Source organism: Schistocerca americana, chromosome 7, assembly GCF_021461395.2.
Source record: "Schistocerca americana isolate TAMUIC-IGC-003095 chromosome 7, iqSchAmer2.1, whole genome shotgun sequence".
NCBI lineage: Eukaryota > Metazoa > Arthropoda > Insecta > Orthoptera > Acrididae > Schistocerca > Schistocerca americana.
In genome coordinates, this window is record NC_060125.1 from 277,386,221 (window position 1) to 277,413,503 (window position 27,283).

Here is a 27,283-nt window from a genome sequence, read left to right on the forward strand (position 1 = left end):
CTGGAATCGAATACATGTGGGATAGTTGGGACGAGAAGCGAGTCGTGCAACTCGTCAACCAACAAGTCTTACAGAACTACACTACTGGCCATTAAAATTGCTACACCAAGAAGAAATGCAGATGATTAACGGGTATTCATTGGGCAAATATATTATACTAGAACTGACATGTGATTTCATTTCCACGCAATTTAGATTCATAGATCCTGAGAAATCAGTACCCAAACAAACACCTCTGGCCGTAATAATGGCCTTGATACGCCTGGGATTGAGTCAAACACAGCTTGGATGGCGTGTACAGGTACAGCTGCCGGTGCAGCTTCAACACGGTACCACAGTTCATCAAGAGTAGTGACTGGCGTATTGTGACGAGCCAGTTGCTAGGCCACCATTGACCAGACGTTTTCAGTTGGTGAGATATCTGGAGAATGTGCTGGTCAGGGCAGCAGTCGAACATTTTCTGTGTCCAGAAAGGCCCGTACAGGACCTGCAACATGCGTTCGTGGATTATCCTGCTGAAATGTAGTGTTTCGCAGGGATCGAATGAAGGGTAGAGCCACGGGTCGTAACATATCTGAAATGTAACGTCCACTGTTCAAAGTGTGTGTGTGTGTGTGTTTGAGGTTTACGGGCGCTAAACAGCGTGGTCATCAGCGCCCAAACGCATAAAAACAGGAACACATGCATTGAAGGGACTAAGACGAACAGCGAACAAGGAGAACGGCTAAAAGACACAGACCTGACGCAGTTCCAAATCCTCACAAACAGAGGCAAAACAAGAGGAGAAGGAACACACTAAAAAGGAAGGGAAACAAGGAAAAGAGAACAGAAACCGAAGGGAAACAAGGAGGTAATCGTGACTGGCTGACCTCTTACCTAAAACCTGGGTGAGCCAGTCACCCAGCAGCACATTAAAACCCTCTCCCTAAAATCCGAGGCAACAAATTGGACAGGACACAAAACCGTAAGACCTTAACTACAGTCGTTGCGTCATCTTGTGAAACAGAGGGCAAATCCGGTGGCAAAGAAACCACCGCCCTCTGGTCAGAGAATAAAAGACAGTCAAGTAAAATGTGGCGGACAGTAATCTGGACGCCACAAGCACTGCAGATTGGGGTGTCCTCCCGCCGGAGTAAAAAACCATGCGTTAAGGGACTGTGCCGGTTGCGGAGGCGAGTGAGGAGAACCTCATCCCGCCTGCATGACTGGTAGGACGTACGCCATGGCCGCGTATTGGCCTTGACCAGACGCAGCTTATTTTCACCGACTGCCAGCCACTCCTCTTCCCACTGGCGCATAACGCTAAAACGCAGGAGGGAGGTAACAGCATGGAGGGGGACGCCACATGCAACAACGTGAGGGAGGGAACATGCATCATTGGCAGCCACATCCGCCAGTTCGTTTCCCCTAATACCCACGTGCCCCGGCACCCAGCAGAAGGAAATCTCCTTCCCCTGCCGTTGCAGGTGGAGTAGGGCATCATGGATGTTCTGGACGACCGTATCCGCTGGGTACAAGTGTTGCATGGTCTGAAGGGCACTCAGGGAGTCAGAACACATGAGCAACTTAAGACAGGGAACACATCTCATCTGCTCCAATGCCCGCAAGATCGCAAACAATTCGGCATCAAAGATGGTAAACGCCGCAGGAAGCCTTAATTTGACGACTCGATCAGGGAAAACATCAGCACAACCAACAGAGTCCCCCTGTTTAGAGCCATCCGTAAATACTGGTACATGGTCGGCATGCTGGTTTAAAATATCGTAAAATAAGGAGGTAAAAACAAACGCAGGAGTGCAGCTCCTCCGGTACTCTGACAAGTCTAAAAGGACGCTGGGCCTCTGGAGCAACCAGGGAGGCAGGCGAGTAAAACCTTGTCGTTGGGGGCCACACGCTCCACACCAAGGGACTCAAGCAAATGCTTGGCACGAATCCCAAATGGTCTCGTTGCCCTGGGACGACTGGAAAAGAGACGTTGCATAGGCGGTCGGGCAACGGTAGGGTACGCAGGGGAGGTAGGACAGGCAAGGAATTGACACACCCGTCGCACCATGAGGAGTTTCCGCCGGATGGCGAGCGGCGGTTCCCCTGCCTCAGCACACCGGCTGGGGATGGGACTGGTACGGAAGGCACCAGTGGCCAGCCTGATACCCTCATGGTGTACTGCGTCAAGAATCTTCAGATACGAAGGCCTTGCTGACCCATACACGGTGCAACCATAGTCAAGACGCGATCGGACGAAAGCCCTATAAAACTGCAGGAGACGCGCCCGATCTGCTCCCCAGGACCGATGGCTCAGACGCTTCAAAATATTCAGTGCCTTCAGGGCCCGCACCTTGAGGTCTTTAAGGTGAGGCAACGACGACAACTTGGAATCAAAAGTGAGGCCCATGAACCGCACAGTGTCGCTAAAGGGAAGAATGGTGTCCCTCAGACGCAATTCAGGGGAGGTAAAAAGACGTCGAGAACGATTAAAATGAACACACACACACATTTGTCTGCAGAAAAGGTAAAACCCGTCTTCGCAGTCCATGCCTCTAATCGCTGTATCGTAAGCTGCAAATGCCGACTAGCAGTGACAAGACTTGAGGAAGAACAGAAAACAGCAAAATCGTCCACAAACAAGGAGCATTGGGCAGGACTCCGGATAGTGGACGTGATACTATTAATGGCGACGGCAAAGAGGGTGACACTTAAAACGCTTCCCTGAGGAACACCATTCTCCTGCAAATACAAATCAGATAGCACATTACCAGCCCTATATCGAAAGAGGCGGTGGGAAAGAAAGGACCGAATGAAGATGGGGAGACGGCCACGAAAGCCCCACTCATGGAGTTGATTGAGGATATGGCGGCGCCAAGTAGTGTCATACGCCTTATGAATGTCAAAGAATACACCTAGACAATGCTGGTTTCGCAGGAAGGCCTGCTGGATGGCCGCCTCAAGCAGGGTCAAGTTGTCTATAGTTGAACGACATCTCCGAAAGTCACACTGAGAGGGGCTAAGGAGCTGCCTGGTCTCGAGCAGCCAAACCAGGCGACGGTTGACCATGCGTTCCAACGTCTTCCCGACACAGCTCGTCAAAGCAATACTTCGATAACTACTGGGATGCGTTCGGTCCTTCCCCGGTTTGAGGAGAGGAATTTAAATCGCCTCCCTCCACGAGTCAGGGTATGTGCCGGATAACCATACCATATTAATACAATTCAGGAGAACTTCCTTGGATGGCAGCAACAAGTGCTGCAGCATGCTGTACCGGATTTGATCATGACCAGGTGCAGTATCATGAGCCACAGACAGCGCCGAATCCAGTTCCCACATTGTGAAGGGGCAGTTGTAGGGTTCAGAATTGGGAGACCGGAAGTCCAAGTGACCCCTCTCGATGGCAGTGCGGTAGCGGCAGAAATCTGGATCACAGTTAATAGTGGCGGTAGATTCCGCAAAATGCATGGCCAGTGTCTGGGCAATGTCTCTCGGCGCCGTGAGGAGACATCCCTGATGCAGCAATGCCGTGACAGGTAGTTGGCTGAGTTTCCTGGAAATCCTCCTGATGGCTTCCCATACTTTCGTAGAATTAGTGGAGCGGGAGATGGAGTTCAAGAACGATTGCCATGACCGTAGTTTGCTCTCTTTAATCACTCGCCGCGCCTTGGCCCTTGCCACCCGAAAGGCCGCAAGTTTGTCAGCTGAGGGACGGCACTTGAAGCGGCGCAGAGCCGCACGGCGGGCTCGGATAGCTGAGCGGCACTCAGTGGTCCACCAAGGGACAGGACGCCTCTTGGGATGACCGGATGACCGTGGGATTGACAAGTCAGCAGCATGGGAGATCACGGCTGTAACATGGTCTACCCATTCGTGGACGCTGGCACGGTGTTCCAAAACAGCCAGTTGGCTGAAAAGTGTCCAGTCAGCTCTGCAGAGGTGCCACCGAGGCGGAACTGATAATGCCACAGCCTCATCCAGGAGGCGAATCCAAAGGGGGAAGTGGTCACTAGAATGGAGATCAGCAACAACCTCCCACAGAGCAGAATCCGCGAGTGCTGGAGAGCAAAAGGAAAGGTCAATAGTCGATGACGACCCGGAAGCAGTACAGAAATGAGTGGGAGCACCAGAGTTGAGGATGCACAGTTCTTCAGACATCATGAGGCTTTCCAGAATGCGACCCCTGGGGCAAGTAGTCGGAGAGCCCCATAAGACATTATGAGCATTGAAGTCCCCCAGCAGAAGAAATGGGCGGGGGAGTTGGCTAATAAGATCTGTGAGAGCCTCAGAGTCTATCGCATCCTGAGGTGGTAAATAAACTGAACAGACTGTGAGCCTCCGACCCACAAGAAGGTCAACTGCAACTGCTTGCAAGTCTGTAACGAGAGGGAGCTCAGATGAGAGGTGCATGTCACGGACAAAAACCGCAACACCACCCTTTGCCCTTTCCCCCGTCAGATCGTCTTTTCGATATACGGTATAGCCCCGCAAAGAAGGAGCATCAGTGGCCCGAAAATGTATCTCTTGGAGACATAAGCACAAAGGGCACTCTCGTACAAGGAGTTGTAATTCGGCCACATGCGTCCTGAACCCATTCAGGTTCCACTGTAATATGGGAGCCAGTGATCAAGGGGGCTGAACTTTCACCCTGCCTCTGTGCTTTGGAGGAGAGCCCGTACTGGCCGGAGATTTATTCCTGGGGCGAGAAGATCGCCCCCGGTCGACATCAATGTCCATCAGCTCCGATGACGACCCACGGGAGATGTCAGACAGTACGATGGCCTCGTCATCGGGCCGACCCTGACTAGTCTCCTCAGGTGGCAAAACCTTCAGCTTCGGCGTCTTTGTCTTGGGGGGCTTAGAATGCAGAGCCTTGTCAACAGCTGGAGCTTTACTCGCCTGGGCAGAAGGCCCCATATGGGGAGAGGGAGGAAGTACCCCAATGTCAGCAACCACAGTCTTGTCCGACGTTGCGGGGAGAGCCGCAGGTTGCAAAACAACTGCAGCAGCACAAGTGCACTGGCAAACGCAGGTATTAGTGCTAACACTAGCAACCTCCGTTTGCGTAGCAACAGTGGCCAGTTGTACCGGTTTTTTCAGAGCGGAAGCGAAAGATGTGGTAAACACAGGAGGTTGCATGGCCTTAAAGAGCTTCTTGGCCTCACCATAGGGGATGCGCTTAGATGTTTTAATCTCCTGTATCTTCCGTTCGTCGAGATAGATGGGGCAGACCCGGCTCCAGACAGGGTGACTTCCAGAGCAATTCACGCACTTCACAGGCGATGAACAATCAGCTCCTTCATGGGCAGGCTGACCACATTTACCACAAGTGGCTATCCCATTGCACCCCAACGTAGTATGCCCAAAGCGCTGACATTTAAAACAGCGCATTGGGTTGGGGAAATGTGGCCTTACTGGCAAACGTAAGAACCCCGCTTTAACATGCTCTGGGAGTCGTGGGCAACTGAACGTGAGAATAAACGAGTCGGATTTGACTAGGTCCCCATCGACTCGTTACATAATATGCTGCACGTCAACAATACTTTCATCAGCCCATTCAGATTTTAACTCGTCTGTGGGGATATCCACCAAGTCCCTACATGTCACAACACCTTTACTGTAGTTCAGCGTGGAGTGGAGCTCGGTCTCGATAGCGTACTCACCGAGACAGGTTGCTTTCCGAAGAGAAGCGACTTGACGGGAACTAGATGTCTCAACTAACAGAGTCCCATTGCGCAGTCGCTTCACAGATTTAAGTGTTCCTGCAATTCCCTCAAGACCCTTGTTGATGTAAAAGGGAGAAACCCTCTCAAAGCTACCCTCCTTCCGTTTAATAATCAAAAACACATTCTGATTATCAGCATGTGCTCTGTTACGACAGTCTGATAAATCTCGATCAACACTAGGCGCTGGAGGACTCGTAGCACGAAGTCGCTTCTTCGATGGGGTGTGTTTTCCTACCAGTGGCCCACCCAAGGCACCGGTAGGGGGGAAATGTAGAGGTCGAAGGGTCCATTGCGGTCCCACGAGCAGCTAGGGAACTAAAGGTCCGCTCAGACAGAGCCACGCGTGCCTGAGTAAGCCGTATACAACTGGGGTGCGGCAGGTGCCCCAGAGGTTGCCCGCTTGCGACTGTTCCACCTCAACAGCCATGCATCTCATAGGCGCGGAGCACACCGGAAGATTGAGGGGTTTTTATAGAGGTTGGCCTTCCTCGCAATCCAGGCGGTCAAGCCAAGATTACCATTCCCTGCAGCACACAACATTCCACCGCCGCGCCATACGGTGGTCGCTGAAGCATGTCCGGGAGTTACGGTGACAGGAGACTGGCGGCGCTGACCAGTCCCCAGCTCAGGACCCCGGGGTCGCCAAGCCCGTACTCAGCAAATGAATGCTGAGCCCCTGGGGGCCTGTTCAAAGTGCCGTCAGTGCCTGTTCAAAGTGCCGTCAATGCGAACAAGAGGTGACCGAGTCGAGTAACCAATGGCACCCCATACCATCACGCCGGGTGATACGCCAGTATGGCGATGACGAATACACGCTTCCAATGTGCGTTCACCGCGATGTCGCCAAACACGGATGCGACCATCATGATGCTGTAAACAGAATCTGGATTCATCCGAAAAAACGACGTTTTGCCATTCGTGTATCCAGGTTCGTCGTTGAGTACACCATCGCAGGCGCTCCTGTCTGTGATGCAGCGTAAAGGGTAACCGCAGCCAATGTTCCGAGCTGATAGCCCATACTGCTGCAAACGTCGTCGAACTGTTCGTGCAGATGGTTGTTGTCTTGCTAACCTCTCCCTCTGTTGACTCAGCGATCGAGACGTGTCTGCACTATCCGTTACAGCCATGCGGATAAGATGCCTGTCATCTTGACTGCTAGTGATACGAGGCCGTTGGGATCCAGCACGACGTTCCGTATTATCCTCCTGAAGCCACCGATTCCATATTCTGCTAACAGTCATTGGATCTCGACCAACCGAGCAGCAATGTCGCGTTACGATAAACCGCAATCGCGATAGGATACAATCCGACCTTTATCAAAGTCGGAAACGTGATGGTACGCATTGCTCCTCCTTACACGAGGCATCACAACAACGTTTCACCAGGCAACGCCGGTCAACTGCTGTTTGTGTATGAGAAATTGGTTGGAAACTTTCCTCATGTCAGCGCGTTGTAGGTGTCGCCACCGGCGCCAACGTTGTGTGAATGCTCTGAAAAGCTAATCATTTGCATATCACAGCATCTTCTCCCTGTCGGTTAAATTTCGCGTCTGTAGCACGCCATCTTCGTGGTGTACCAATTTTATTGGCCAGTAGTGTACGTGAACAGGCCGAGCGGGCGTGGTATAATGTATCCCAGGACACTAAGCGCCATCTGTAGGATTGACTGGATCCCACAATTAGCGCCTGCATTGCTGCCCTTGGAGGGTACACCACGTACTAATATGGGTGTTTCAGCGTGGATCTATACCTGGTACCTCAGAACCACTTGTTCTATTGATCTGCAAATGTAATCATTTCGTATACTCCTTACGATCAATAAATCCTGAGTGAACTGGGAACTTCTGAAAGGGGGTACCAATTTTTTCCAGCAGTGTAATTAACTTCCTTGAGGCAGGTAAGTTTCTGTCTACAAACAAGCACGGTCCTAGAAAGCATCGCTCATGTGAAACTCAGCTTATGTGTTCATTTCTTACACGATATCAGGTACCATGAATGAAGGACAATTGGTAGATCTACGTTTCTAGACTTCTGGAAAGTGTTTGCGCATACGGAAATGGTTTGCAGGAATGTGAGTCGCTGGAGTAAATCCAGTATTACGTGCCACACCTAACGTGTACAAGTCAGATTTAGATGGTCTTCCACCTTCTGGTAGAATGGGTGACGTGACGATTTTAGCAGACGGTTTATAAACCAGGGAGAAATAGGAGCCAACAGTGTTTCGCACGGGCTTTCTGCTTTTTGTTGATTTCAGCAGTGGCCAGCAGAAGATATATACGTGAGTTCTGGAGGACTATTTTCGCTGTTGCGCGAGGTATTCTACAGTATTTTCATTTAGTAATTTTTTATAACGACTTTAATAGAAGAAATGAAAATTCTTTTCTTTGTATTGCCATCGAGAAAGTCCGTATTCCTAATGATAGCTTCTTATTGTAGAATAGCAAAGGAACAAAGAAAGAGGAGGTACGCTTAGTGAGCTATACCGAGGTGTAGGGGTGCCAACACGGTAGTTTAGCGTGTTCGGTGAGGGGTTATCTGCCCTCTGTAAGAAAAACTGAGTCAACGGCTCGACACTGAACTTGAACGGGTGTCATGGGACACATGCAACGAAAAAAAGGGGGCAGAGTCTTTGGTTAATAATCAAAAGTCATAAAACCCATGTTCGAAGCCCGCCACGACTTAAATTTTGATTAATAACCAGCATTGGCGGCCGAAGACTTTCGGCATAAGAAGTCACCCTCATTCTGCCGACGGCCTTGTCAAAGAGGGCGGAAGATCGAACAGAGGTTCTGGGCACTCTTCTCCTTCGGGTGTCCCTAAAGGCGGAAGAATCAGCACTGGTCAATGGCATGAGAATGCAGAAAGCAATGGAAACGACGGCATTAAAGACACATTCACAGCACATGTGGCCTGTAAGGAAAAAAAGTGTCATGATTATCTCTTCATTGGAAAATACTCCAGAATAGTTCCCCATTAGGATCTCAGGGAGGGGACTGCCGAGGGGGTGGGAGCCGAGGAGCATGGGGAAAACATGGAATAACCAGCGAAAGGATAACATTCTACAAGCCGGGGTGTGAAATATCCTTTAATGTGGTAGGGAAGCTAGAAAATCTGAAAACGGAAATGCAGAGGCACAGTCTAGATGTAATACGAGTCAGTGAAGTGAATCAGAAAGAAGACAAGGATTTATGGTCAGATGAGTATAGTGTAGAATCAACAGCAGCAGCAAATGGTATAATTGGAGTGGAGTAGTTATGAATAAGAAGGTAGGGCAGAGAGTGTGTTACTGAGAACAGTTCACTGATAGGGTTGTTCTTACCAGAATCGACAGCAAACCAACACCGACAACGATAGTTCAGGTATACATGCCGACGACTCAAGCTGTTGATACAGTACGTAAGGGAAGATGAAAGTCTAATAATCATGGGGGACTGGAATACAGTTGTAGGGGAAGGAGTAGAAGGAGAAGTTACAGAAGAATATGGGATTGGCACAAGGAGTGAGAGAGGAGAAAGACTAATTGAGTTCTGTAATATATCTCAGCTCGTGATAGATAATGCTCTGTTCAAGAATCACAAGAGGAGGAGGTATAACTTGGAAAAGGCCGGTGATACGGGAATATTTCATTCTAGAAACATCCCCCAGGCTGTGGCTAAGCCATGTCTCCGCTATATCCTTTCTTTCAGGAGTGCTAGTTCTGCAAGGTTCGCAGGAGAGCTTCTGTAAAGTCTGGAAGGTAGGAGACGAGATACTGGCAGAAGTAAAGCTGTGGGTACCGGGAGTGAGTCGTGCTTCGGTAGCTCAGTTGGTAGAGCACTTGCCCGCGAAAGGCAAAGGTCCCGAGTTCGAGTCTCGGTCGGGGACACAGTTTTAATCTGCCAGGAAGTTTCATATCAGCGCACACTCCGCTGCAGAGTGAAAATCTCATTCTGGAAGGTTCAAATGGTTTGAATGGCTCTAAGCACTATGGGACTTAACATCTGAGGTCATCAGTCCCCTAGACTTAGAAGTACTTAAACCTAACTAACCTAAGGACATCACACACATCCATGCCCGAAGCAGGATTCGAACCTGCGATCGTAGCAGCAGCGCAGTTCGGGACTGAAGCGCCTAGAACCGCTCGGTCACAGCGGCCAGCATATAAAGAAAAAGAACTGTACGTTCCGATATAATAAGAGTGAATGGAAATCGGATACCTACATTAGATATGTATTATGCAACCTCAGGATTTAAGGTCATGGAAGAACACAGAAAGAGGTAGACTTCAGATGGAGCAAGCCAGACGATGTAATCCATAAAACTGCTTCTGATGATAAAAAAGAACGACTGAAGTAAATTATACAATAGAGCTCATAAGGCTAGCAGTAACATAAGTGTTACGACTGTCAAATTGTGCAAAAGGCGTCTTACTGCAGTTTCGTTAATGTTACGCTCCCATTTTTACTGGCTATTCAGACGCTGCGATAGAGCTCTAAACTTACACTCTACGTTAGCTCTCTTTTCACGTGTAGGCATTGTCGTGCTATTCCTTTCCAGTGTACGGTTTCATGTACTCGTATTTCAACATTACCACGACATTTATTCGTCCCGTTTCCTTCGCTAGTGCGCGACTATGTCGCCTGAATAATTTACAGAATGTTACTGTTCGACGGTCCTCTGCCTGTCCCGACTCGATTTCATAAGAGTCAAATCAAATGTTACTTTTGTTCCGTAAAACTGCTGCATTTGCGTCGTAACTGTCTGCCATACAGACGAACAAAACTTCATGAGAAATCCCGCTGTAGGGTAATTTACGTCATGTAGCTGCCTTATAAGACAAACTTCGTTTCTAATGAGCGTTATTGAGCTTAGAAGTACAGTGGTTTATTTCAGTACCAAATCACTTACTAATAGTGGACATCAGTAACTGCTCTGGAAAGTGGCCGCGCGGTTAAAGGCGCTGCAGTCTGGAACCGCAAGACCGCTACCGTCGCAGGTTCGAATCCTGCCTCGGGCATGGATGTTTGTGATGTCCTTAGGTTAGTTAGGTTTAACTAGTTCTAAATTCTAGGGGACTAATGACCTCAGCAGTTGAGTCCCATACTGCTCAGAGCCATTTGAACCATTTTTTTGCTCTGGAAATGAAATGCAAGCATTGCTTGCAAAGTTGACGTCAAACTTAATTAATTGAAAAGAGAATCCCAACCATATGATACAACTGTCGTTGGTTTGAAAGATGCTTTATCGTTGGTGATCAGTGTTTCCACTACTGAAGCCAGAGCATTTCCCTATGAACTTTTGAAAACAAGGGGTTAGTACAGTCCGGAAAGCACTACATTTCATGCCTTAAAAAAAAAAAAGCACTCCGTCTTCAGGCCACGAGTGGCCTACCGGGACCATCCGACCGCTGTGTCATCCTCAAAGGAGGATGCGGATAGGAGGGGCGTGGGGGTCAACACACCGTTCTCCCGGTCGTTATGATGTTATTCTTGACCGAAGCCGCTACTATTCGGTCGAGTAGCTCCTCAACTGGCATCACGAGGCTGAGTGCACCCCGAAAAATGGCAACAGCGCATGGCGGGTGGATGGTCACCCATCCAAGCGCCGGCCACGCCTAACAGCGCTTAGCTCCAGTGATCTCACGGTAACCGGTGTATCCACTGCTGCAACATTTCATGCCTTATTCGTTGATAAGTCGTTGATTATGCCTGACGACATGGTTTTAGAGAAAGGGAAGATGAAAAGTTGCGCCATTAGGTGCGTTTTACATTGCCAGTATGAATGTCAGCCTTCTAAGAAGCAGCAAGGAACTGAACTTCAATGCCAGATCAGAAAATATAAATTAGTAAATTAGAGGAAATTACAATTTAAAGCAAAAATACCCTTGGATGTTGTTGATGTGTCAATCCTCAGTTGCTATTAACGATTTTTAAGTTATGACCATCTGTATGCAACTCAATACTTCTTTTGACAGACGCGTATCGTCTCAATTTATTTAAGGAGCCACCAGTGACCTGAAATCCAGATAAATTTTCGTTTTCATAGGCAACATCTTCAGCTTACATATTCTGTTATTGTACATGTAAGTTACCTGGACCCTTACACGGAGTTTTTTTTTGTTTGTTAATATGCATTACCAATGTGTACGTACAATCATTTGTTCAATTTGCAATTCTCTTAGTTTTTTGAAAGTCTAGTAAACCCTTGAGAAAATCGAAATGAAAATGACTTTAACAAGATGTTGTGAAAAGTGGCCATTGACCCTAAAAAAAGATGTGCCGTCTTCCGCATGAGAACTAAATAGAACTCCGTTACATTTCGGATTCACGATAATTTACACAAATTTAAAACTTGTCTATTCAACTAAATTCCTAGGAATTACAACTCCGAAGTACTTAAACTGTAACCATCGCAAAGAAAATGTTGCTAGGCAGGCTAACCAAAGACTTCGTTTTATTGGCAGTAAACTTAGGAGACGCAAAAAATTTCCTAATGACGCTGCCGTCATTACACTTGTCCATCCGCTTCCCTGGTTCTACTGTGCGTCGTGGAATCCTTAGCAGAAAAGATTGGAGGAGGACGTGGGAAACGTTCGAAGAAGGGAAACTCATTTTGTATTATAGCGAAATAGGGGAGAGTGCCACAGATATGATAAGCGAATTGGTGTGACTATCGTTAAAACAAAGGCGTTTTTCGATGCTGTGAGATCTTTTCACGAAGTTTCAGTTACCAGTTTCCTCCCCCAAACGCTGACTCATTTTGTTAACTCCCACTTACAGACGGAAAATGTCCGCAGCTCGTGGTCTTGCGGTAGCGTTCTCGCTTCCCGCGCACGAGGTCCCGGGTTCGATTCCCGGCGGGGTCAGGGATTTTCTTTGCCTCGTGATGACTGGGTGTTGTGTGTTCTTCATCATCATTGACTCGCAAGTCGCCGAAGTGGCGTCAACTAAAAAGGACTTGAAATACGGCGGCCGAACTTCCCCACATGGGGCCTCCCGGCCAACAATGCCATACGATCATCATCATCATAGGGAAAATGATAATCCTGATAAAGTAAGAGAAACCATTGCTTGCCCGTAAAATTTGGGAGTTCATTTTTCCCACGTGTTACTGGAGGAGGAATGGTAGAGAAGTAATCTGGAAGTGGTTGTATAAACCGACTGCCGTACACTTAAGTGTGAATTGCAGATTGGTCATGTAGATGTAGATGTAGATAAGTCTGAAATTGGTCTTTGTAGGAAACCGAAAGCAACAATAATTCTCCTAGCGAATACTTTTTTGTGACTGATGGTACTTTTCAAATATGACTTTTACGGTAGTGAGTTGGTATGATCTATTATAACACGTCTAATTGTGCTGTAGAGGTAAATGCAGCTCGGACAACATAGCAAGCAAACGATGGCAGAACATCGAAATGAATCTGCCGAAGCTACAGTGCGTGGACAAAACTCCGCGAGAAATACGTGCTTGAACGTAAGTGTAGATTATAGCCAAGTCTACAGGTGCCGCTGTGATTAAAAAATCATAACTATTATATTATTTGAAATATGTGCGTGAACAATGCTCTATTGGAAAGAGCAAACTCTCCAGTTTTACATGGTTCCCGCTAGGTAGCAGCAGTGTGCGCCCACTTCTGTTCTAGTAAAAATGGCGTCGGGACAAGAGAAAACGTTTTGCGTTCAACGTTTGGCGCAGTGCAGGTCAGTAATAACTGTTCAGCGTGACCTTCGTACTAGGTATGGTGTGGATCCTCCCAAAGCACAGCGCATTAGACGATGGTATGAACAATTTAAAAAAAAAAAAGTTGTTTGGAAATTTGGATCAAACTGCTGCGATCATCGGTCCCTAGACTTACACATTACTTAATCTAACTTAAACTGACTTACGCTAAGGACAACACACACACCCATAGCCGAGGGAGGACTCGAACCTCCGACGGAGGGAACCGCGCGAACCGTGACAAGACGCCTGAGAGGGTGCGGCTACCCCGCGCGGCTATATGTTGTTTTGTGTAAAGGCAAATCGCAGGGACGTCACCGAGTGTCTGACACACACGTCGAACGCATCCGCTATAGCTTCACAAGGAGTCCGCAGAAATCCGTTCGCCGTGCAGCTCGACAACTCAACATGCTCCCGATGTCCGTCTAGCGTTATGTTGCGTCGACGTTTACACATGGAACCACGCAAAATTCAGCTACTGCAAGCTCTTCGTGAAGGTGACAAACAACAACGTATGGAGTTCTGTAATTCCGTTCTTGGCAAGATGGAGGATGAAAATTTTCTTTCACGCTTAATATTTAGTGATAATACAACATTCCATTGAAATGTAAAAGTGAACCGACATAAGTGAGAATATGGGATACGGAACAACCACATGAAGTTGTACAACATGAGAGGGACTCTCCAAAATTTGATGTGTTTTGTGCAGTTTCACGGGAAAAGGTTTATGGTCCACTTTTCTTTGCCAAGAGCACTGTTACAGGAAACACGCATCTAGATATACTTGTGAACTTTCTTTTCCCACAGTTGGAGACTAATTCGAACGACTTCATTTACCAGCAGGATGGGGCACCGCCGCACTTGCACCTGGAAGAGCGGGAATTTTTAAATCTACATCATTATCTACATCTACATCCATACTCCGCAAGCCACCTGACGGTGTGTGGCTGAGGGTACTCTGAGTACCTCTATCGGTTCTCCCTTCTATTCCAGTCTCGTCTTGTTCGTGGAAAGAAAGATTGTCGGTATGCCTCTGCGTGGGCTATAATCTCTCTCATTTTATCCTCATGGTCTCTTCGCGAGATATACATGTTCTCGAAACTTCAACAAAAGCCCGTATCGAGCTATTGAGCGTCTCTCCTGCAGAGTCTTCCAGGATCAAAGAACTGCCGAATGATGGATCGGTCACACCGGATCAAATGAGTCAGCCTTACATTACTGGCCTCCAAGGTCATCGGACCTGACTGTATGTGATTATTTCTTGTGGGGGCTTATAAAAGAATCTGTTTACATGCCTCCGTCACCAACAACAATGAATCCATACCAGGAGCTGTGGATGCTGTAACTCAAGACAAGCTCGCTGCAGTGTGGCAACAGTTTGAATACCGCATTGACATATGCCATGCATCTCAAGGAGTGGTATATTGAACACACATGAAAAGATATGAAAAAAAACTTTTTGAGTTTCCCGTTAATCGAGGAACAAAATTCATTGTATGTGTTTATTAGTTTCAGAAATATAGGCGTACCAAATAGTATGATTCTGTTTGATATACCCTGTATTTGACCACGGAAGGCACCTGTACAATACCCTCAAATGGCTGTGAGCACTATGGGACTTAACTTCTGAGGTCATCAGTTCCCTAGAACTTAGAACTACGTAAACCTAACTAACCTAAGGACATCGATCCCCAGCATATATTCTGTGTTTGCAACTGGTAGGATGATTTTTCAGCCTCTTAGGAATAGTATACGTTTCCCTTGAAAACCATACAGGACATGCATTTATCCATCCCGAGACGACTGGAAGCTGTTTTGAACGCCAGTGGGTCTCCAACACCGAATTACGCACGGTAATACGTTGTGTTTTTTGTGTTTCCGTATTTTTGTCGATCCCCTGCATATATTCTGGGTGTTCCAGACTGTAGCGCCTAGAACCGCTCGGTCACCCCGGCCGGCACAATACCCTCAGTACGTTACAATTTTCACTCGTGGTCAGAACTGCGTTTTGTGTAGTCGTAGTTGCATTACATATGTCGGAGATAAGTGAATTCGAACATGGGAAGTTGTTGGTGCTGTTATGGTAGGTGCTTCCGTAACCAAGGTAGCCGCAGTGTTTGGTGTTAGAGAGGCATCTCATCGAAGATTTATACAACATGCAGGGAAAGCGGGAAACCATTTGCACCAAGTCACAACGCCCATGGAAGTCTGTGCTGAGTAATTGTGACAGACGGTCACTGAAGAGGATTGTGACGAAAAATAAGAGAAAGTCCGCTGCAAAAGTCACCGCAGAACTCAATGTCGCACTAGCGAATCCTGTCAACCGCAAAACAGCTCCATAAACGGCGAATTACGGGACGAGCTGGAACTCCGATCCAAAACTGTTCATCAGTGATGCAAATGCCCGTAATCGGAGAACGTGGTGCCAAAGCCGTAAAATCTGGACTACTGAGCAGTGGAAGGAAGTCATGAGGTCCGAAGAGTTTTGTTTCACACTGTTTCCAACTTCTGACCGACTTTACGTCTGGTGTACGTCGACCCAAGCTCCCACAGGCTCCATGGTTACTCTGCTAGATCGTATTACTGTCAGGGACTGTGTAACCGTTTTAGCTGATCGGATCCATCCCATGGTACAATTTTTTTTTGTCATATGATGATGCTGTTTTCCAAGAGGACAGAGGCCCCGTTCACACAGTTCGCGTCGTCCAAGACTGGTTTTGTGAGCAGGAGAACGAATTATCGCATCTACCCTGGCCACCCCAGTTTCCAGATCTCTGTGATCGACGTCGGAGAGGAGGTTCAAAATAGCTCCAAGCACTATGGCACTGAACATCTGAGGTCATCAGTCACCTAGACTCAGAACTACTTAAACCTAAGGACTTCACGCACGTCCAAGCCCGAGGCCCGATTCGAACCTGCGACCGTAGTAGCAGCGCGGTTCCGTATTAAAGCCCTTAGAACCGCTCGGTCACAGCGGCCGGCTCGGAGAGGAGGGCGCGATCGATATCCACCTCCATCATCGTTGCCGGAACTTGCCACTGCTTTGAAGGAAGAACACTATAACGAAATCTTAAACACGGCTGCGAAACAGCAACTGAGTAAATCTGAAGAGGTTGAAAAATCAGCCAACCAGTAGCAAACAAAAGTTTATTAGCCCTTGACCCAGATTTCGATATTTGTAAAAATATCTTCTTCAGAAGCAGTGTAGATGTAACAAGGCCCACAACTTCTGAAGACGTTATTTTTACAAATATCGAAATCTGGTTCAAGGGCTGATAAACATGTGTTTGCAACTGGTTGGCTGATTTTTCAACCTCTTCAGAATAGTATAGGTTTCCCTTGAAAACCATACGGGACCAGTATCTATCCATCCCGAGACAACGGGAAGCTGTTTTGAACGCCAACGGACCTCCAACACCGAATTAGGCACGGTAATATGTTGTGTTTTTGGTGTTTCCATATTTATGTTGATCCCCTGCATATATTCGGGGCATTCATTTACCTTTAGCAGGACATTACAAAGGGCGATTTAGACAGCGATTCAGTGTGCCAACATGATTAGCGATTGTGCGTACAGCTACCGGCAGCTAGCGGGTTTCTGGGTGTTACGATACACGAGCAAGCCCAGGGGAGCGAAACTAAACATGGCGCACCGCACTGTGTTTGTCTTTCTCGTCACTGAACATTGGCAGAGCAATACCACATCACGGCAACAGTTCCTTCTTCATTCGACAACATTAGCTAACAAAAATGAAACGTTAATAAGCAGCGAGTTAGGAACTCAGCTTCTCCCATTATTTTTCTATTGAGGCTCTAAACATCACCCTAACATGCTGCTGCACATTCAGGTCTTTCCCTACTGGGTGAGACTTACCGCCTTGTGCTGGACTAAGAGTCAGCGACAGTTTGCAGCTTTACCAACAGTGGAATTGCATATCATCTGAGACATATTACGTGTCATAATGTTGAACTTACTCATCCTGAGTCAGCCATCGGGCGTTTGACAATTCCAGCAAACACTGTCATACCGGTGAGTCAAATTGGTTTGGCCAGACCAGCCGGCCGGAGTGGGCGAGCGGTTCTAGGCTCTACGGTCTGGGACCGCACGACCGCTACGGTCGCATGGATGTGTGTGATGTCCTTGGGTTAGTTAGGTTTAAATAGTTCTAAGTTCTAGGGGACTGATGACCTCAAAAGTTAAGTCCCATAGTGCTCAGAGCCATTTGAACCATTTGGTCACACCAGCGACGGTGTGCACCTCACACTGAAACCTGCCTGGATTTCAGGGCTCTGATAGGGACGTTTCCTGCATTCTGATAATTAGAACGCCAGACCGCATAGTTTGCAAATTTTTGTGGACGCACTAGAACATTAAAGCTGCTGCAGTGCGCCGCTCCTCGCCCACAGCGCGCTGATTTCTGCTGCCCTTCCTGAATCAAGGCGGAAGGGTAAACTATTCCTGCACCGGCGCACGGTAAATGATACTGACAGCTCCCTGTTTTCTGGTGAACCACAGTCTGTGGTGTAATGGGTCGTAGTTGGTTCCATTTGAATAGAATTGGGTCTCACAGTGGACTCATGCAAACGGAGTCAGATTGCGTTGGGGAGGGGGGACACTGCGCAGCCTACCAGAGAACCACTGCTCTCCTCGCTCCTCCAGATTTCGCCGTCGTTCAGCGTCACGGACGCCACCAGAAGACGGGGTTTTCACTGCGGCTCATTGCATGCACGTGTAACCCCCAGCGCGCCTTTTTAAGAAGTCCCACACCGAGCTTCACACAGATCTCGGGACTCTCGCAGTGAGACTAAAAGGATCTAGAACGACGCGCACTTAAAAACCTGGACAGAATGTAAGTAGAACAGATACTACGTGGAATCCGCACCTGTGATATATCTGAGTTTGGAGGGGGAAAAAGGAATTATTGGTGTCAGCTACCTCAAGACTTGATGAGGAATCAGCGACAACAGGAAATGTGTGCTGGACTGGGATTCCCCAAGACCCTGCTTGTATTGCATTGTTTGGTACTGGGGACCTGCAAACGATGGAGAGGCTTCGTCCCCGCTGTAGCCCGCAGCGGTACACATTCCCACAACAGACTAAGCAGTCCACTCAACCCACCGCCGCCCCACACCGAATCCAGGGTTATTGTGCGTTTCGGCCACCAGTAGACCACCCGAGAACGTCTCATCCCAGACGAGTGCAACCCCAAATGTTTTTGCGTGGTAGAGTAAGTATGGTTTGCGCGTACGTGGAGACAGTGTTTGTGCAGAAGATAAACAGATTGCACCTGAGGTCTGCTTTTCGAACCATCTATCTGAACAACCAGACAGCGACCCTTTCGATAGAGACGTGACGGAAGTGACGAATGTGTACGATTTAGATTGAAAAATGTAAAATAACAAATAAAACATTACAAAAAGGCAATTTCCTCTTCTAATTCGTTATCAGCGACCCCAACATATTTTATACCCAAAGTTTTACTCGAATGTGCTAAATTTATAATTTTCCTCTGTCAAATTAGATCCAACATTTTGAATTTTGTAATTCCGACATAGGGTTCGTAATAACTGACCTTAAAAATCTAAAAAGAACGGATCTCTGTAAACCAATTTTTCTATTGTGTCTAGGTTTTAAAGCGAGGTACCTCACTGTGCAACGCTACTAATCTGACAACAGATAGCAAGGGATTGTGTTTTGTAACAGCACACCTGCTTTCCATAGCACTGAGCTGAAAAAGTATGAAACAGTTACTGTCAAGGATAGAAAAGTAATGTTGAAGTACATCTGTCCTGTAAGTAGTGTATATAAATATACTCATACCTTAACCATTTAATAAATGTTGAAGGGTCTGTGTCACCACGTTCAGCTAACGACACAACTTTGTTAATAAGTGTCAAATGCTTTTATGAAGTCAAGAAATACTATATATTTGTGACTGTCTTGATCCATTGCTTTTATGATGTCAACTGAGCTGAGTTTCACATAACCGATGCTTTCAAAATCCGTACTGGTCAGCATGGAGGTGGTAATTCTATGAACTATCAGTTACATTTACAGCTAGCTGTTATCTGGGATTGTACTTTCTTATCAGTAGCTTTGCTATGTTGAGTGATGGTGAATAAGTAAATCGGATGCCTTCGGGTAAGAATAGCTCATGATGTGCGTCTCTCCCTTCACCCTCGCAACGCCACAATGCGTCGCTACCTGAGCAGTGCGTACAGATTGCATGGGCAGTCGTCGTGCTATTGAAGTAGCTGTAAATATACAATGGGTACACTGTGCAAAAAATAACGTGCAATTATGGATTAAACACATTGAAGATAGTATAAGCGTGACATTTATTGCTTTGAATCATATCACGTAGCACATATCGATAAATAAAAGTAATTTCACAACTGTGATAAAGATCAAAAGTAAGAGAGTAAACTTTTTCCCTGATTCACGTAATGTTCTTCAAATCAATACACACATTCTAAAGTAGACCATGTTGTTCCTAAGGGTTCATACTATCTCCATACGAAATTTCATCGAAAAAGGTTCAGTCAAGATGTATCGGGTACAGTTACTTTCGCATTTCTAGAACTCAGTAACGATAGATTCTTTCCTGCGGCCCGATTTTCATGAAATAAAGCCTATACAGTGCCCCAAGCTATGCTCTAGGTACGTGTGAAAAGAGATAAGCGTGTTCGGCCAATCAACCAGGTACGATGGTTTTAGATAAAACTTTAAATCACCATACGTTTTTGCTGCGAAACGATGTTGATGAAATAAAATCGATACGGTGCCCCAAGATATCCTCAAGTTACCTCCAAAAACCCCATGATAGTTCACCCAGTAGTTTTGGAGAAGGGTGTTCAGATAAACTGACAGACAAGACAGTCTTCAAGAGTGATCATTAGTTATAAGACGAGGCCGTGCCTTATATTATCACAAAGGTCAAATGCCTGTTCCTGTTGCTGTTCCTTACCTCAATAAAATCCTTATCCAAAATACTCGCAACACTCCTCGCTTGTTCACAAATGCTTCGTCGTTAACTGACTTTTTCTCGGTGCTTGGGTGAACATAACAACAAAAGTAAATCGAAATTACTTTCCTCATGTGCTACCAATGTCATTTTATGTATATGGACTGAAGGGGAGAGCAAAAATTTGTACGAAGGCTGGGAACCGAACGCTGGTCTCCTGCTTACGAGGCAGGTGCGTTGGTCACTAAGCCACCTTGTTACAGTAGTTCCCACAACTGCGCGGATTAACTTGGCATGCCTCCCTCCTAGATCTAAATCCCCCTTGCACATGAATTGCCAAGGCTCTCCATGTTCTGGAACACCGCCTCAGCAGCGAGCATAAATGGGGGATCCAACCTGAAACCCAGGCGCAGGTACTTATACAAACGGAATGACACAATTTCAGACACTTTACTGCTCTCATACAGATACGATTTTATGTATACAGACAGAAGCTGTAACGGAAAATTTGTACCAAAGCCGGAACCGAACTCGGGCAGGTGCATTAGCCACTAAACCACCTTGCCACAGCGGTTCACACAACTGCACGGATGACCTTGGCACGCTTCCCCCTGTAAACGCACCAGCCTAATAAGCAAGAGACCTGGGTTCGATTCCCGCCCTTGGTACAAATTTTCACCCGCTGCTACAGTCTATATACATAAAATCATATCTGTATGAGACCAGTGAAGTCTCTAAAATAGTGTCATTTCATTTGTGTAAATACCTGCGCCTTGGCTTCAGGCTGTATCCCCCATTTACGTGGGATGCTGAGGTGCTGTTTCAGAACGTGGAGAGCCTCGGCAATTCAGTCCAGGCATAAGGGCGAATTTAGATCGAAGAGGGAGGCATACCAGAGTAATCCGTGCAGTTCTGTGAAGCGCTGAGCCAAGGTGGCTTAGTGGCTAAGGCACCTGCTTAATAAGCAGGAGACCCTGGTTCGCTTCCCAGCTCTGGTACAGATTTTCACTTACTACTGCAACCTATATGTATATTATCGTATCTGTGTGAGACCAGTAAAGTCTCTGAAATTGTGTAACTTCGAAATACAGGGTGATTCAAAAAGAATACCACAAATTTAAAAATGTGTATTTAATGAAAGAAACATAATATAACCTTCTGTTACACATCATTACAAAGAGTATTTAAAAAGGTTTTTTTTCACTCAAAAACAAGTTCAGAGATGTTCAATATGGCCCCCTCCAGACACTCGAGCAATATCAACCCGATACTCCAACTCGTTCCACACTCTCTGTAGCATATCAGGCGTAACAGTTTGGATAGCTGCTGTTATTTCTCGTTTCAAATCGTCAATGGTGGCTGGGAGAGGTGGCCGAAACACCATATCCTTAACATACCCCCATAAGAAAAAATCGCAGGGGGTAAGATCAGGGCTTCTTGGAGGCCAGTGATGAAGTGCTCTGTCACGGGCTGCCTGGCGGCCGATCCATCGCCTCGGGTAGTTGACGTTCAGGTAGTTACGGACAGACAAGTGCCAATGTGGTGGCGCTCCATCCTGCTGAAATATGAATTGTTGTGCTTCTTGTTCGAGCTGAGGGAACAGCCAATTCTCTAACATCTCCAGATACTGTAGTCCAGTTACAGTAGCACCTTCGAAGAAAAAGGGACCAAAAACTTTATTGGCTGAAATGGCACAGAAAACGTTCACCTTAGGCGAGTCACGTTCATACTAAATGAAACTTTATAGCTCCCTTAATTCGCCGACAGATAGTGCTTAGCTCTGCCTTTTGTCGTTGCAGAGTTTTAAATTCCTAAAGTTGTGGTATTCTTTTTGAATCACCCTGTATTATTTACTACCTGTAATTCCCGGCGTTATCCGTGAGGTTTAATATTTGCCACACAATGTGAGTGGCCTTGAGCCTTGTTGTATGGGAAACGGTAGTCGCTTTAAATCAAAAGGCGTATTTGAACCTCTGGGTGTCAACGGAATGCGACGAATGAATACGTCTTCACCTGCGACATTAGTTAAAGTCAGGTTCTCGTCTTCCCGTTCTGACTTTTGCAAATACAAAGTGTTCGGAAATTCCTGTTACAAACGTCTAGGAATTGTAGAGGGGAGTGAGTATATAGTATTCTGAACAGCAACTCATGTCCGGAAACATACAGTTTCTGTGCTTCAGCCGTTTGAAAGCATGTTTGGGTAGGTTTGCAACAGGGTAGTCACGGTATTGGGGAGTTTGTGGGGGGGGGGGGGGGGGGGGGGAGAGGTGCTTACGTTGGAGTGGCTGATAGTATTTGAAGTTTATCCTATCTTTTTCAACGGGTATACGCCATTTATTTTTTCATTATTTTCTTCATTGTTTTATGTGAATGAAGAAATTTGAAGTAATTCGATCAAGAAATTTGCAGTAATCAGTCAAGAACTTTTCGAGATATCTGGTAACAACATTTACTTTATATATATATATATATATATATATATATATATATATATATATATATATATTGTGTATATTAAAAAATGCATAGCCTATGTCCACCCAAATGTTCATTAGGGGATCGTATAGAAATTTGAAGTAAATTGCCCAAGAACTTCGAGGGACTTCTGATAAACCTTTCCCTTTTGTATATTACATACATATATGTAAGACTACGAAATCTTATGCATACACTGATCTTCCTCTTGATGCACCACTTCATGGCTCTGAGCACTATGGGACTTAACATCTATGGTCATCAGTCCCCTAGAACTTAGAACTACTTAAACCTAACTAACCTAAGGACATCACACAACACCCAGTCATCACGAGGCAGAGAAAATCCCTGACCCCGCCGGGAATCGAACCCGGGAACGCGGGCGCGGGAAGCGAGAACGCTACTGCACGACCACGAGCTGCGGACGCACCACTTCATCAAGATCGGAATAAAAAATTGCGAACCGTTGCCAGGTGCCAAAGGAATGTAGTAATGACAGACAAAAAGTCTACATGCTTCTGCACTTACGGTAATCTCCTCAGCTGGTATTTCCATAGATGTTATAGAATAGTTTCCTTCTCTATCAGATACAGAAATTTCGTCTCTATTGATATTGTTAAATACTCGTACTTTGTCCACAAATAAAAATGCATGAGAAACGTCACGAGGCGGAGTGTGGGTGGTAGCTTGCTTCAACTGTTTTGTTAGCAACGGAAGTGCCTTGGCCAGAGTAGGGACAACTAGTGCAGGAAGCGCCTGCTGGTTGCCACCTCCCTCTCCAGGACTCCAGTGTGTTGCCGTCTGGAAGGGTTCGGAGGGTTGAGGGTTGGTGTGTGTGAGTGTGGGGGGCAGGGAGAGAGTTGGGCAACGATTAACTCTGGCCAGCCCTCTCCGCTTTCCGGAGAGGCGCGGCGAGCGGCGGCAAGTTATGGCAGCGTTATTCAGAGTAATGCCCGGCGTAATCATAATACATCATCTGGGACGCGCGCGCCGCCGCCTCGCTCGGCACAAGCATTACTGCGCGTATTTATTCTCGCCGTGCTTTCACATGTATCTGTGCAGGCGATTCCATTACGACGGGCCCGCGCCACCGTCTCCAATTCGCCGGCGGCGTGGCAGTTTTAAGGCTGTTTTGTACGTTGTATGTTTTTTTAGCCGTCGAGATTTATGCGATTTACCGTAATGCCTCCATGATGAAAATTGCAGGGAAAGATCGCGTCGCTCTTTCCACCTTTTTGTCTCGTTCCGTAACTAATGTCTCGCTGCTATGAAAGCAGTAATTACAAAATATCTAACGACTTTATTCTTCGTTATAATGTGCTGGCACATTTTTGCCAGTAGCGGTCAGTTTACTCGTTTATTCCTGCGAAACATCAAAATGGACTTTGCGGTTATACAGGAATAGGAGGCAGCTTACCGAGAAACGAAAAGTAAGCTTAAATAAATATTTCTTGCTGTTATAGATAGAGAATAAATAATGTTTAAACCCCTCCCTAGCCCCATTCTGGAAAATTTCTAAACCGTATCCAATACACATTCCATGTTGCAATACTGCAATATTCCCTCTACTAGAAATAGTTGTTAGAAACGATACTACATAGTTTTCTAGCACACAGTTATAATTTTCTCTCCTACTTGAAATTTAGACGCATCCAAAATCAGCCTGCAACCGACGGCCTTGGCACAAGGGTAACACCATTTCGTCAGATCACAGAATTTAAGCACTGCCGGGCTTATTTACCACTTGGATGGGTGACCGTCCGAGACTGCCGAGCGCTGTTGGCAAGTGGGGTGCACTCATACATTCTCTGGCCAAATGAACTACTCGACTGAGAAGTAGCGGCTCCGGTCACGAAAACTGACAACGGCTGGAAGAGGGGTGTTGACCATATGCCCCTCTGTATCTGGATCCAGTGACGCATATCGACTCAGGATGACACAGCGGTCGGTCGGTATTATTGGGCCTTCGAGGCCTGTTCGGGAGGAATCATATTTTTAAAAATAGCCAGAGCTTGAGGCCAGTTTTAGTGAACCAATTTTTTTGATAGTTTAATGTTTCAATGTTTAAGCGCGAGCATTTCGTCGTATAAGATCCTTTACCAAGCTGATTTCCAAGGATAATTCGTAAGTGCAGCTATCCGCAGTGCCCGGCACAATCTACCAAAGACCACAGTGTCAGATAAACCCTCACCAAACCAAGTTTCACACTTACTTTGAAAATGTTGTCACTCGTTTCATCTCAGATCTTTACTGCGACACTTTCTTTCATCTCTTACAGAGCAGCCCCTCTTGCAGACGGACACTCAGTAATGACCCTTACCTTTATAGCGTCCCCAGTGCTATATTACGAAAAGACTAAAAAAACGGTATTTATAAATTGAATAATATATTTTTATCATGTAGCCGTAAAATAATAATATCTCTGTCCAAGTTTCAAATGCAAAGAAATAATTTATGACAAAATGATCTAAAGAGACGACAAGATACGCTCTTTTGTTAATTTTTTTAGTCGTCTCCACTTCTTCTTTTGTCTTGAATGTGTATAGAGGGACATCTTGTGAGTGCTGGCAAATGTAAGAATATTTGTATGTTAAGCATATAATATAATGATTTAATATTATTGTGCACTTTTAATTTGTAAGAGGTGATCCCGATTTCATGTCCACCTTCCTTGAATTAAACTGCATTCAAGTAATTTACAGTTCAACAATCGCAGCGGCCGATGCAGCCAACGACGCCATTACGTGGCGATATTAACTTATGAAAAATCGGCGGAAGCGGAAAACTCGCCCGCTATTAACATAATATTAATTTTTCTCCACAGCCGCCTGACGTTGCAGAAAATACTTAGCTTTAAGATTCTTATTTTCAGTACCATAGCCGAGACCCAGAGCTAGGACTCTGACTACAATACAATGGTTAACGGAGGTGAGAAAAATACTCTCGTGCGTGTGTGGGCCGCAATTGTAATTAATAACTAAAGATCTTACGCTTTAAGGTGAACTGACTAGCCGAGGAAATTAATATGAAAAGTTTATTACATTGTACAACTTATATGCTCATGTTTTAAGATTCAGCGAGTCTAACATTCATTAACGTAACGAATAATTTAAGATTAATATTGCTAAAATGGAGAACTTCAGGAAAGCATTTAATCGTAAAATCAAAATAAAATGAAATATCATTTTTATTAAGGCCCACCACGTAAGTCGGCAACAATCAAATAATAATAATAACAATATATATATATATATATATATATATATATATATATATATATATATATATATATATATAATTACGACGGCCGACGGACGCGAGACCTTCTGAAGCTTAATAGCGTTTATGTTTGTAAAACTTATTTCTTTGTACTGCGCCACTGAATTATTTCCGAAATTCAAGTGCTTTGTTGAATCTTAAGAGTTGAAACTGGTCCCTATGTAGCTCTACTGGGTAGTTATACACTGACACTGGGAGGCCATGACGTTTGGAACGCGGGTTTACTGTTAACTTCGTACACTCGTAGTACTCCATGAAGACAACAAAATGTGTAAGCAGTAGCGCGTACTTCTCAAGCGTTACTGAGAAAATCGCAAGATACTTTCGGTCGTCAAATATATATCTGCGCGTGGCCATTTTTACCATGAAGCGGCTGCAGCCCAGTGGTGCCGGCACAGTAGCTTAGCGTGTTCGGTCAGAGGGTTAGCTGCCCTCTGTAATAAAAAAAAAAAAAAAAAAAAACTGAGCTAATCGATCAACAACGAACTTAAACGGATGTCCTACGACGTACGCCCAGAGCAGATGCAACGAACAAAAGCGAACATAATGAGATTAAAAAAGAAAAGCATGTTCGGTCAGAGCGTTAGCTACCCTTTCTAATAAAAAAAACTAAGCGAACGGATCAACATACGAACTGAACGGGTGTCATCGGACATCCGCCCTGGACAAATTCAACGAACAATATAAAACAAAATGTTTTTCTTTTTTTTTAAAAAAAAAAAGTGGTTGGCGTTCAAGCCGCTGGATCGCTGGATCGAGTTCCGTTCGTCAGTTTTATTTTTTTATTTTCAACACAGTCATTTTCTTTACTATTTATATTACAGTTGATATAATGGAAAAAATACTTGTAGTCGGATGAACTTTTATTAAATTTACAATGTTATTTGGCAGACTACTAATTTTTGCTATCACAAATAGTATAATATTCATAACTACCGACTAGTAAACGACCAAACGCATAAAGTGATACTGAAAACGTATGTTTGTCCGTGTCTTCAAAACTGTTCGTATTTAATCGAAAGAGAACGAGAAATTGCTTCTCGGAAGACGCTATTACAATACACTCGATACTGCATAACCAATTATCAGCGCCTATTTTTAAGGAAATACTGCGTTATGCATGGTTTGCTTCCAAATTATCGTTTGAAAGAGACGTTTT

General features: G+C 45.8%; 1 protein-coding gene and 1 non-coding gene across 2 annotated transcripts in view; one reads left to right on the forward strand and one right to left on the reverse strand.

Annotated features, from left to right (window-relative positions):
• LOC124622872 (glucose dehydrogenase [FAD, quinone]-like) overlaps positions 1–27,283 on the reverse strand; it is a 187,596-nt gene that overhangs the window by 28,827 nt on the left and 131,486 nt on the right. The gene's annotated exons all lie outside the window — the stretch shown is intronic.
• On the forward strand, positions 9,498–9,572 carry Trnas-cga. Its single transcript has one exon. It is a non-coding gene; the product is annotated as a tRNA-Ser (tRNA).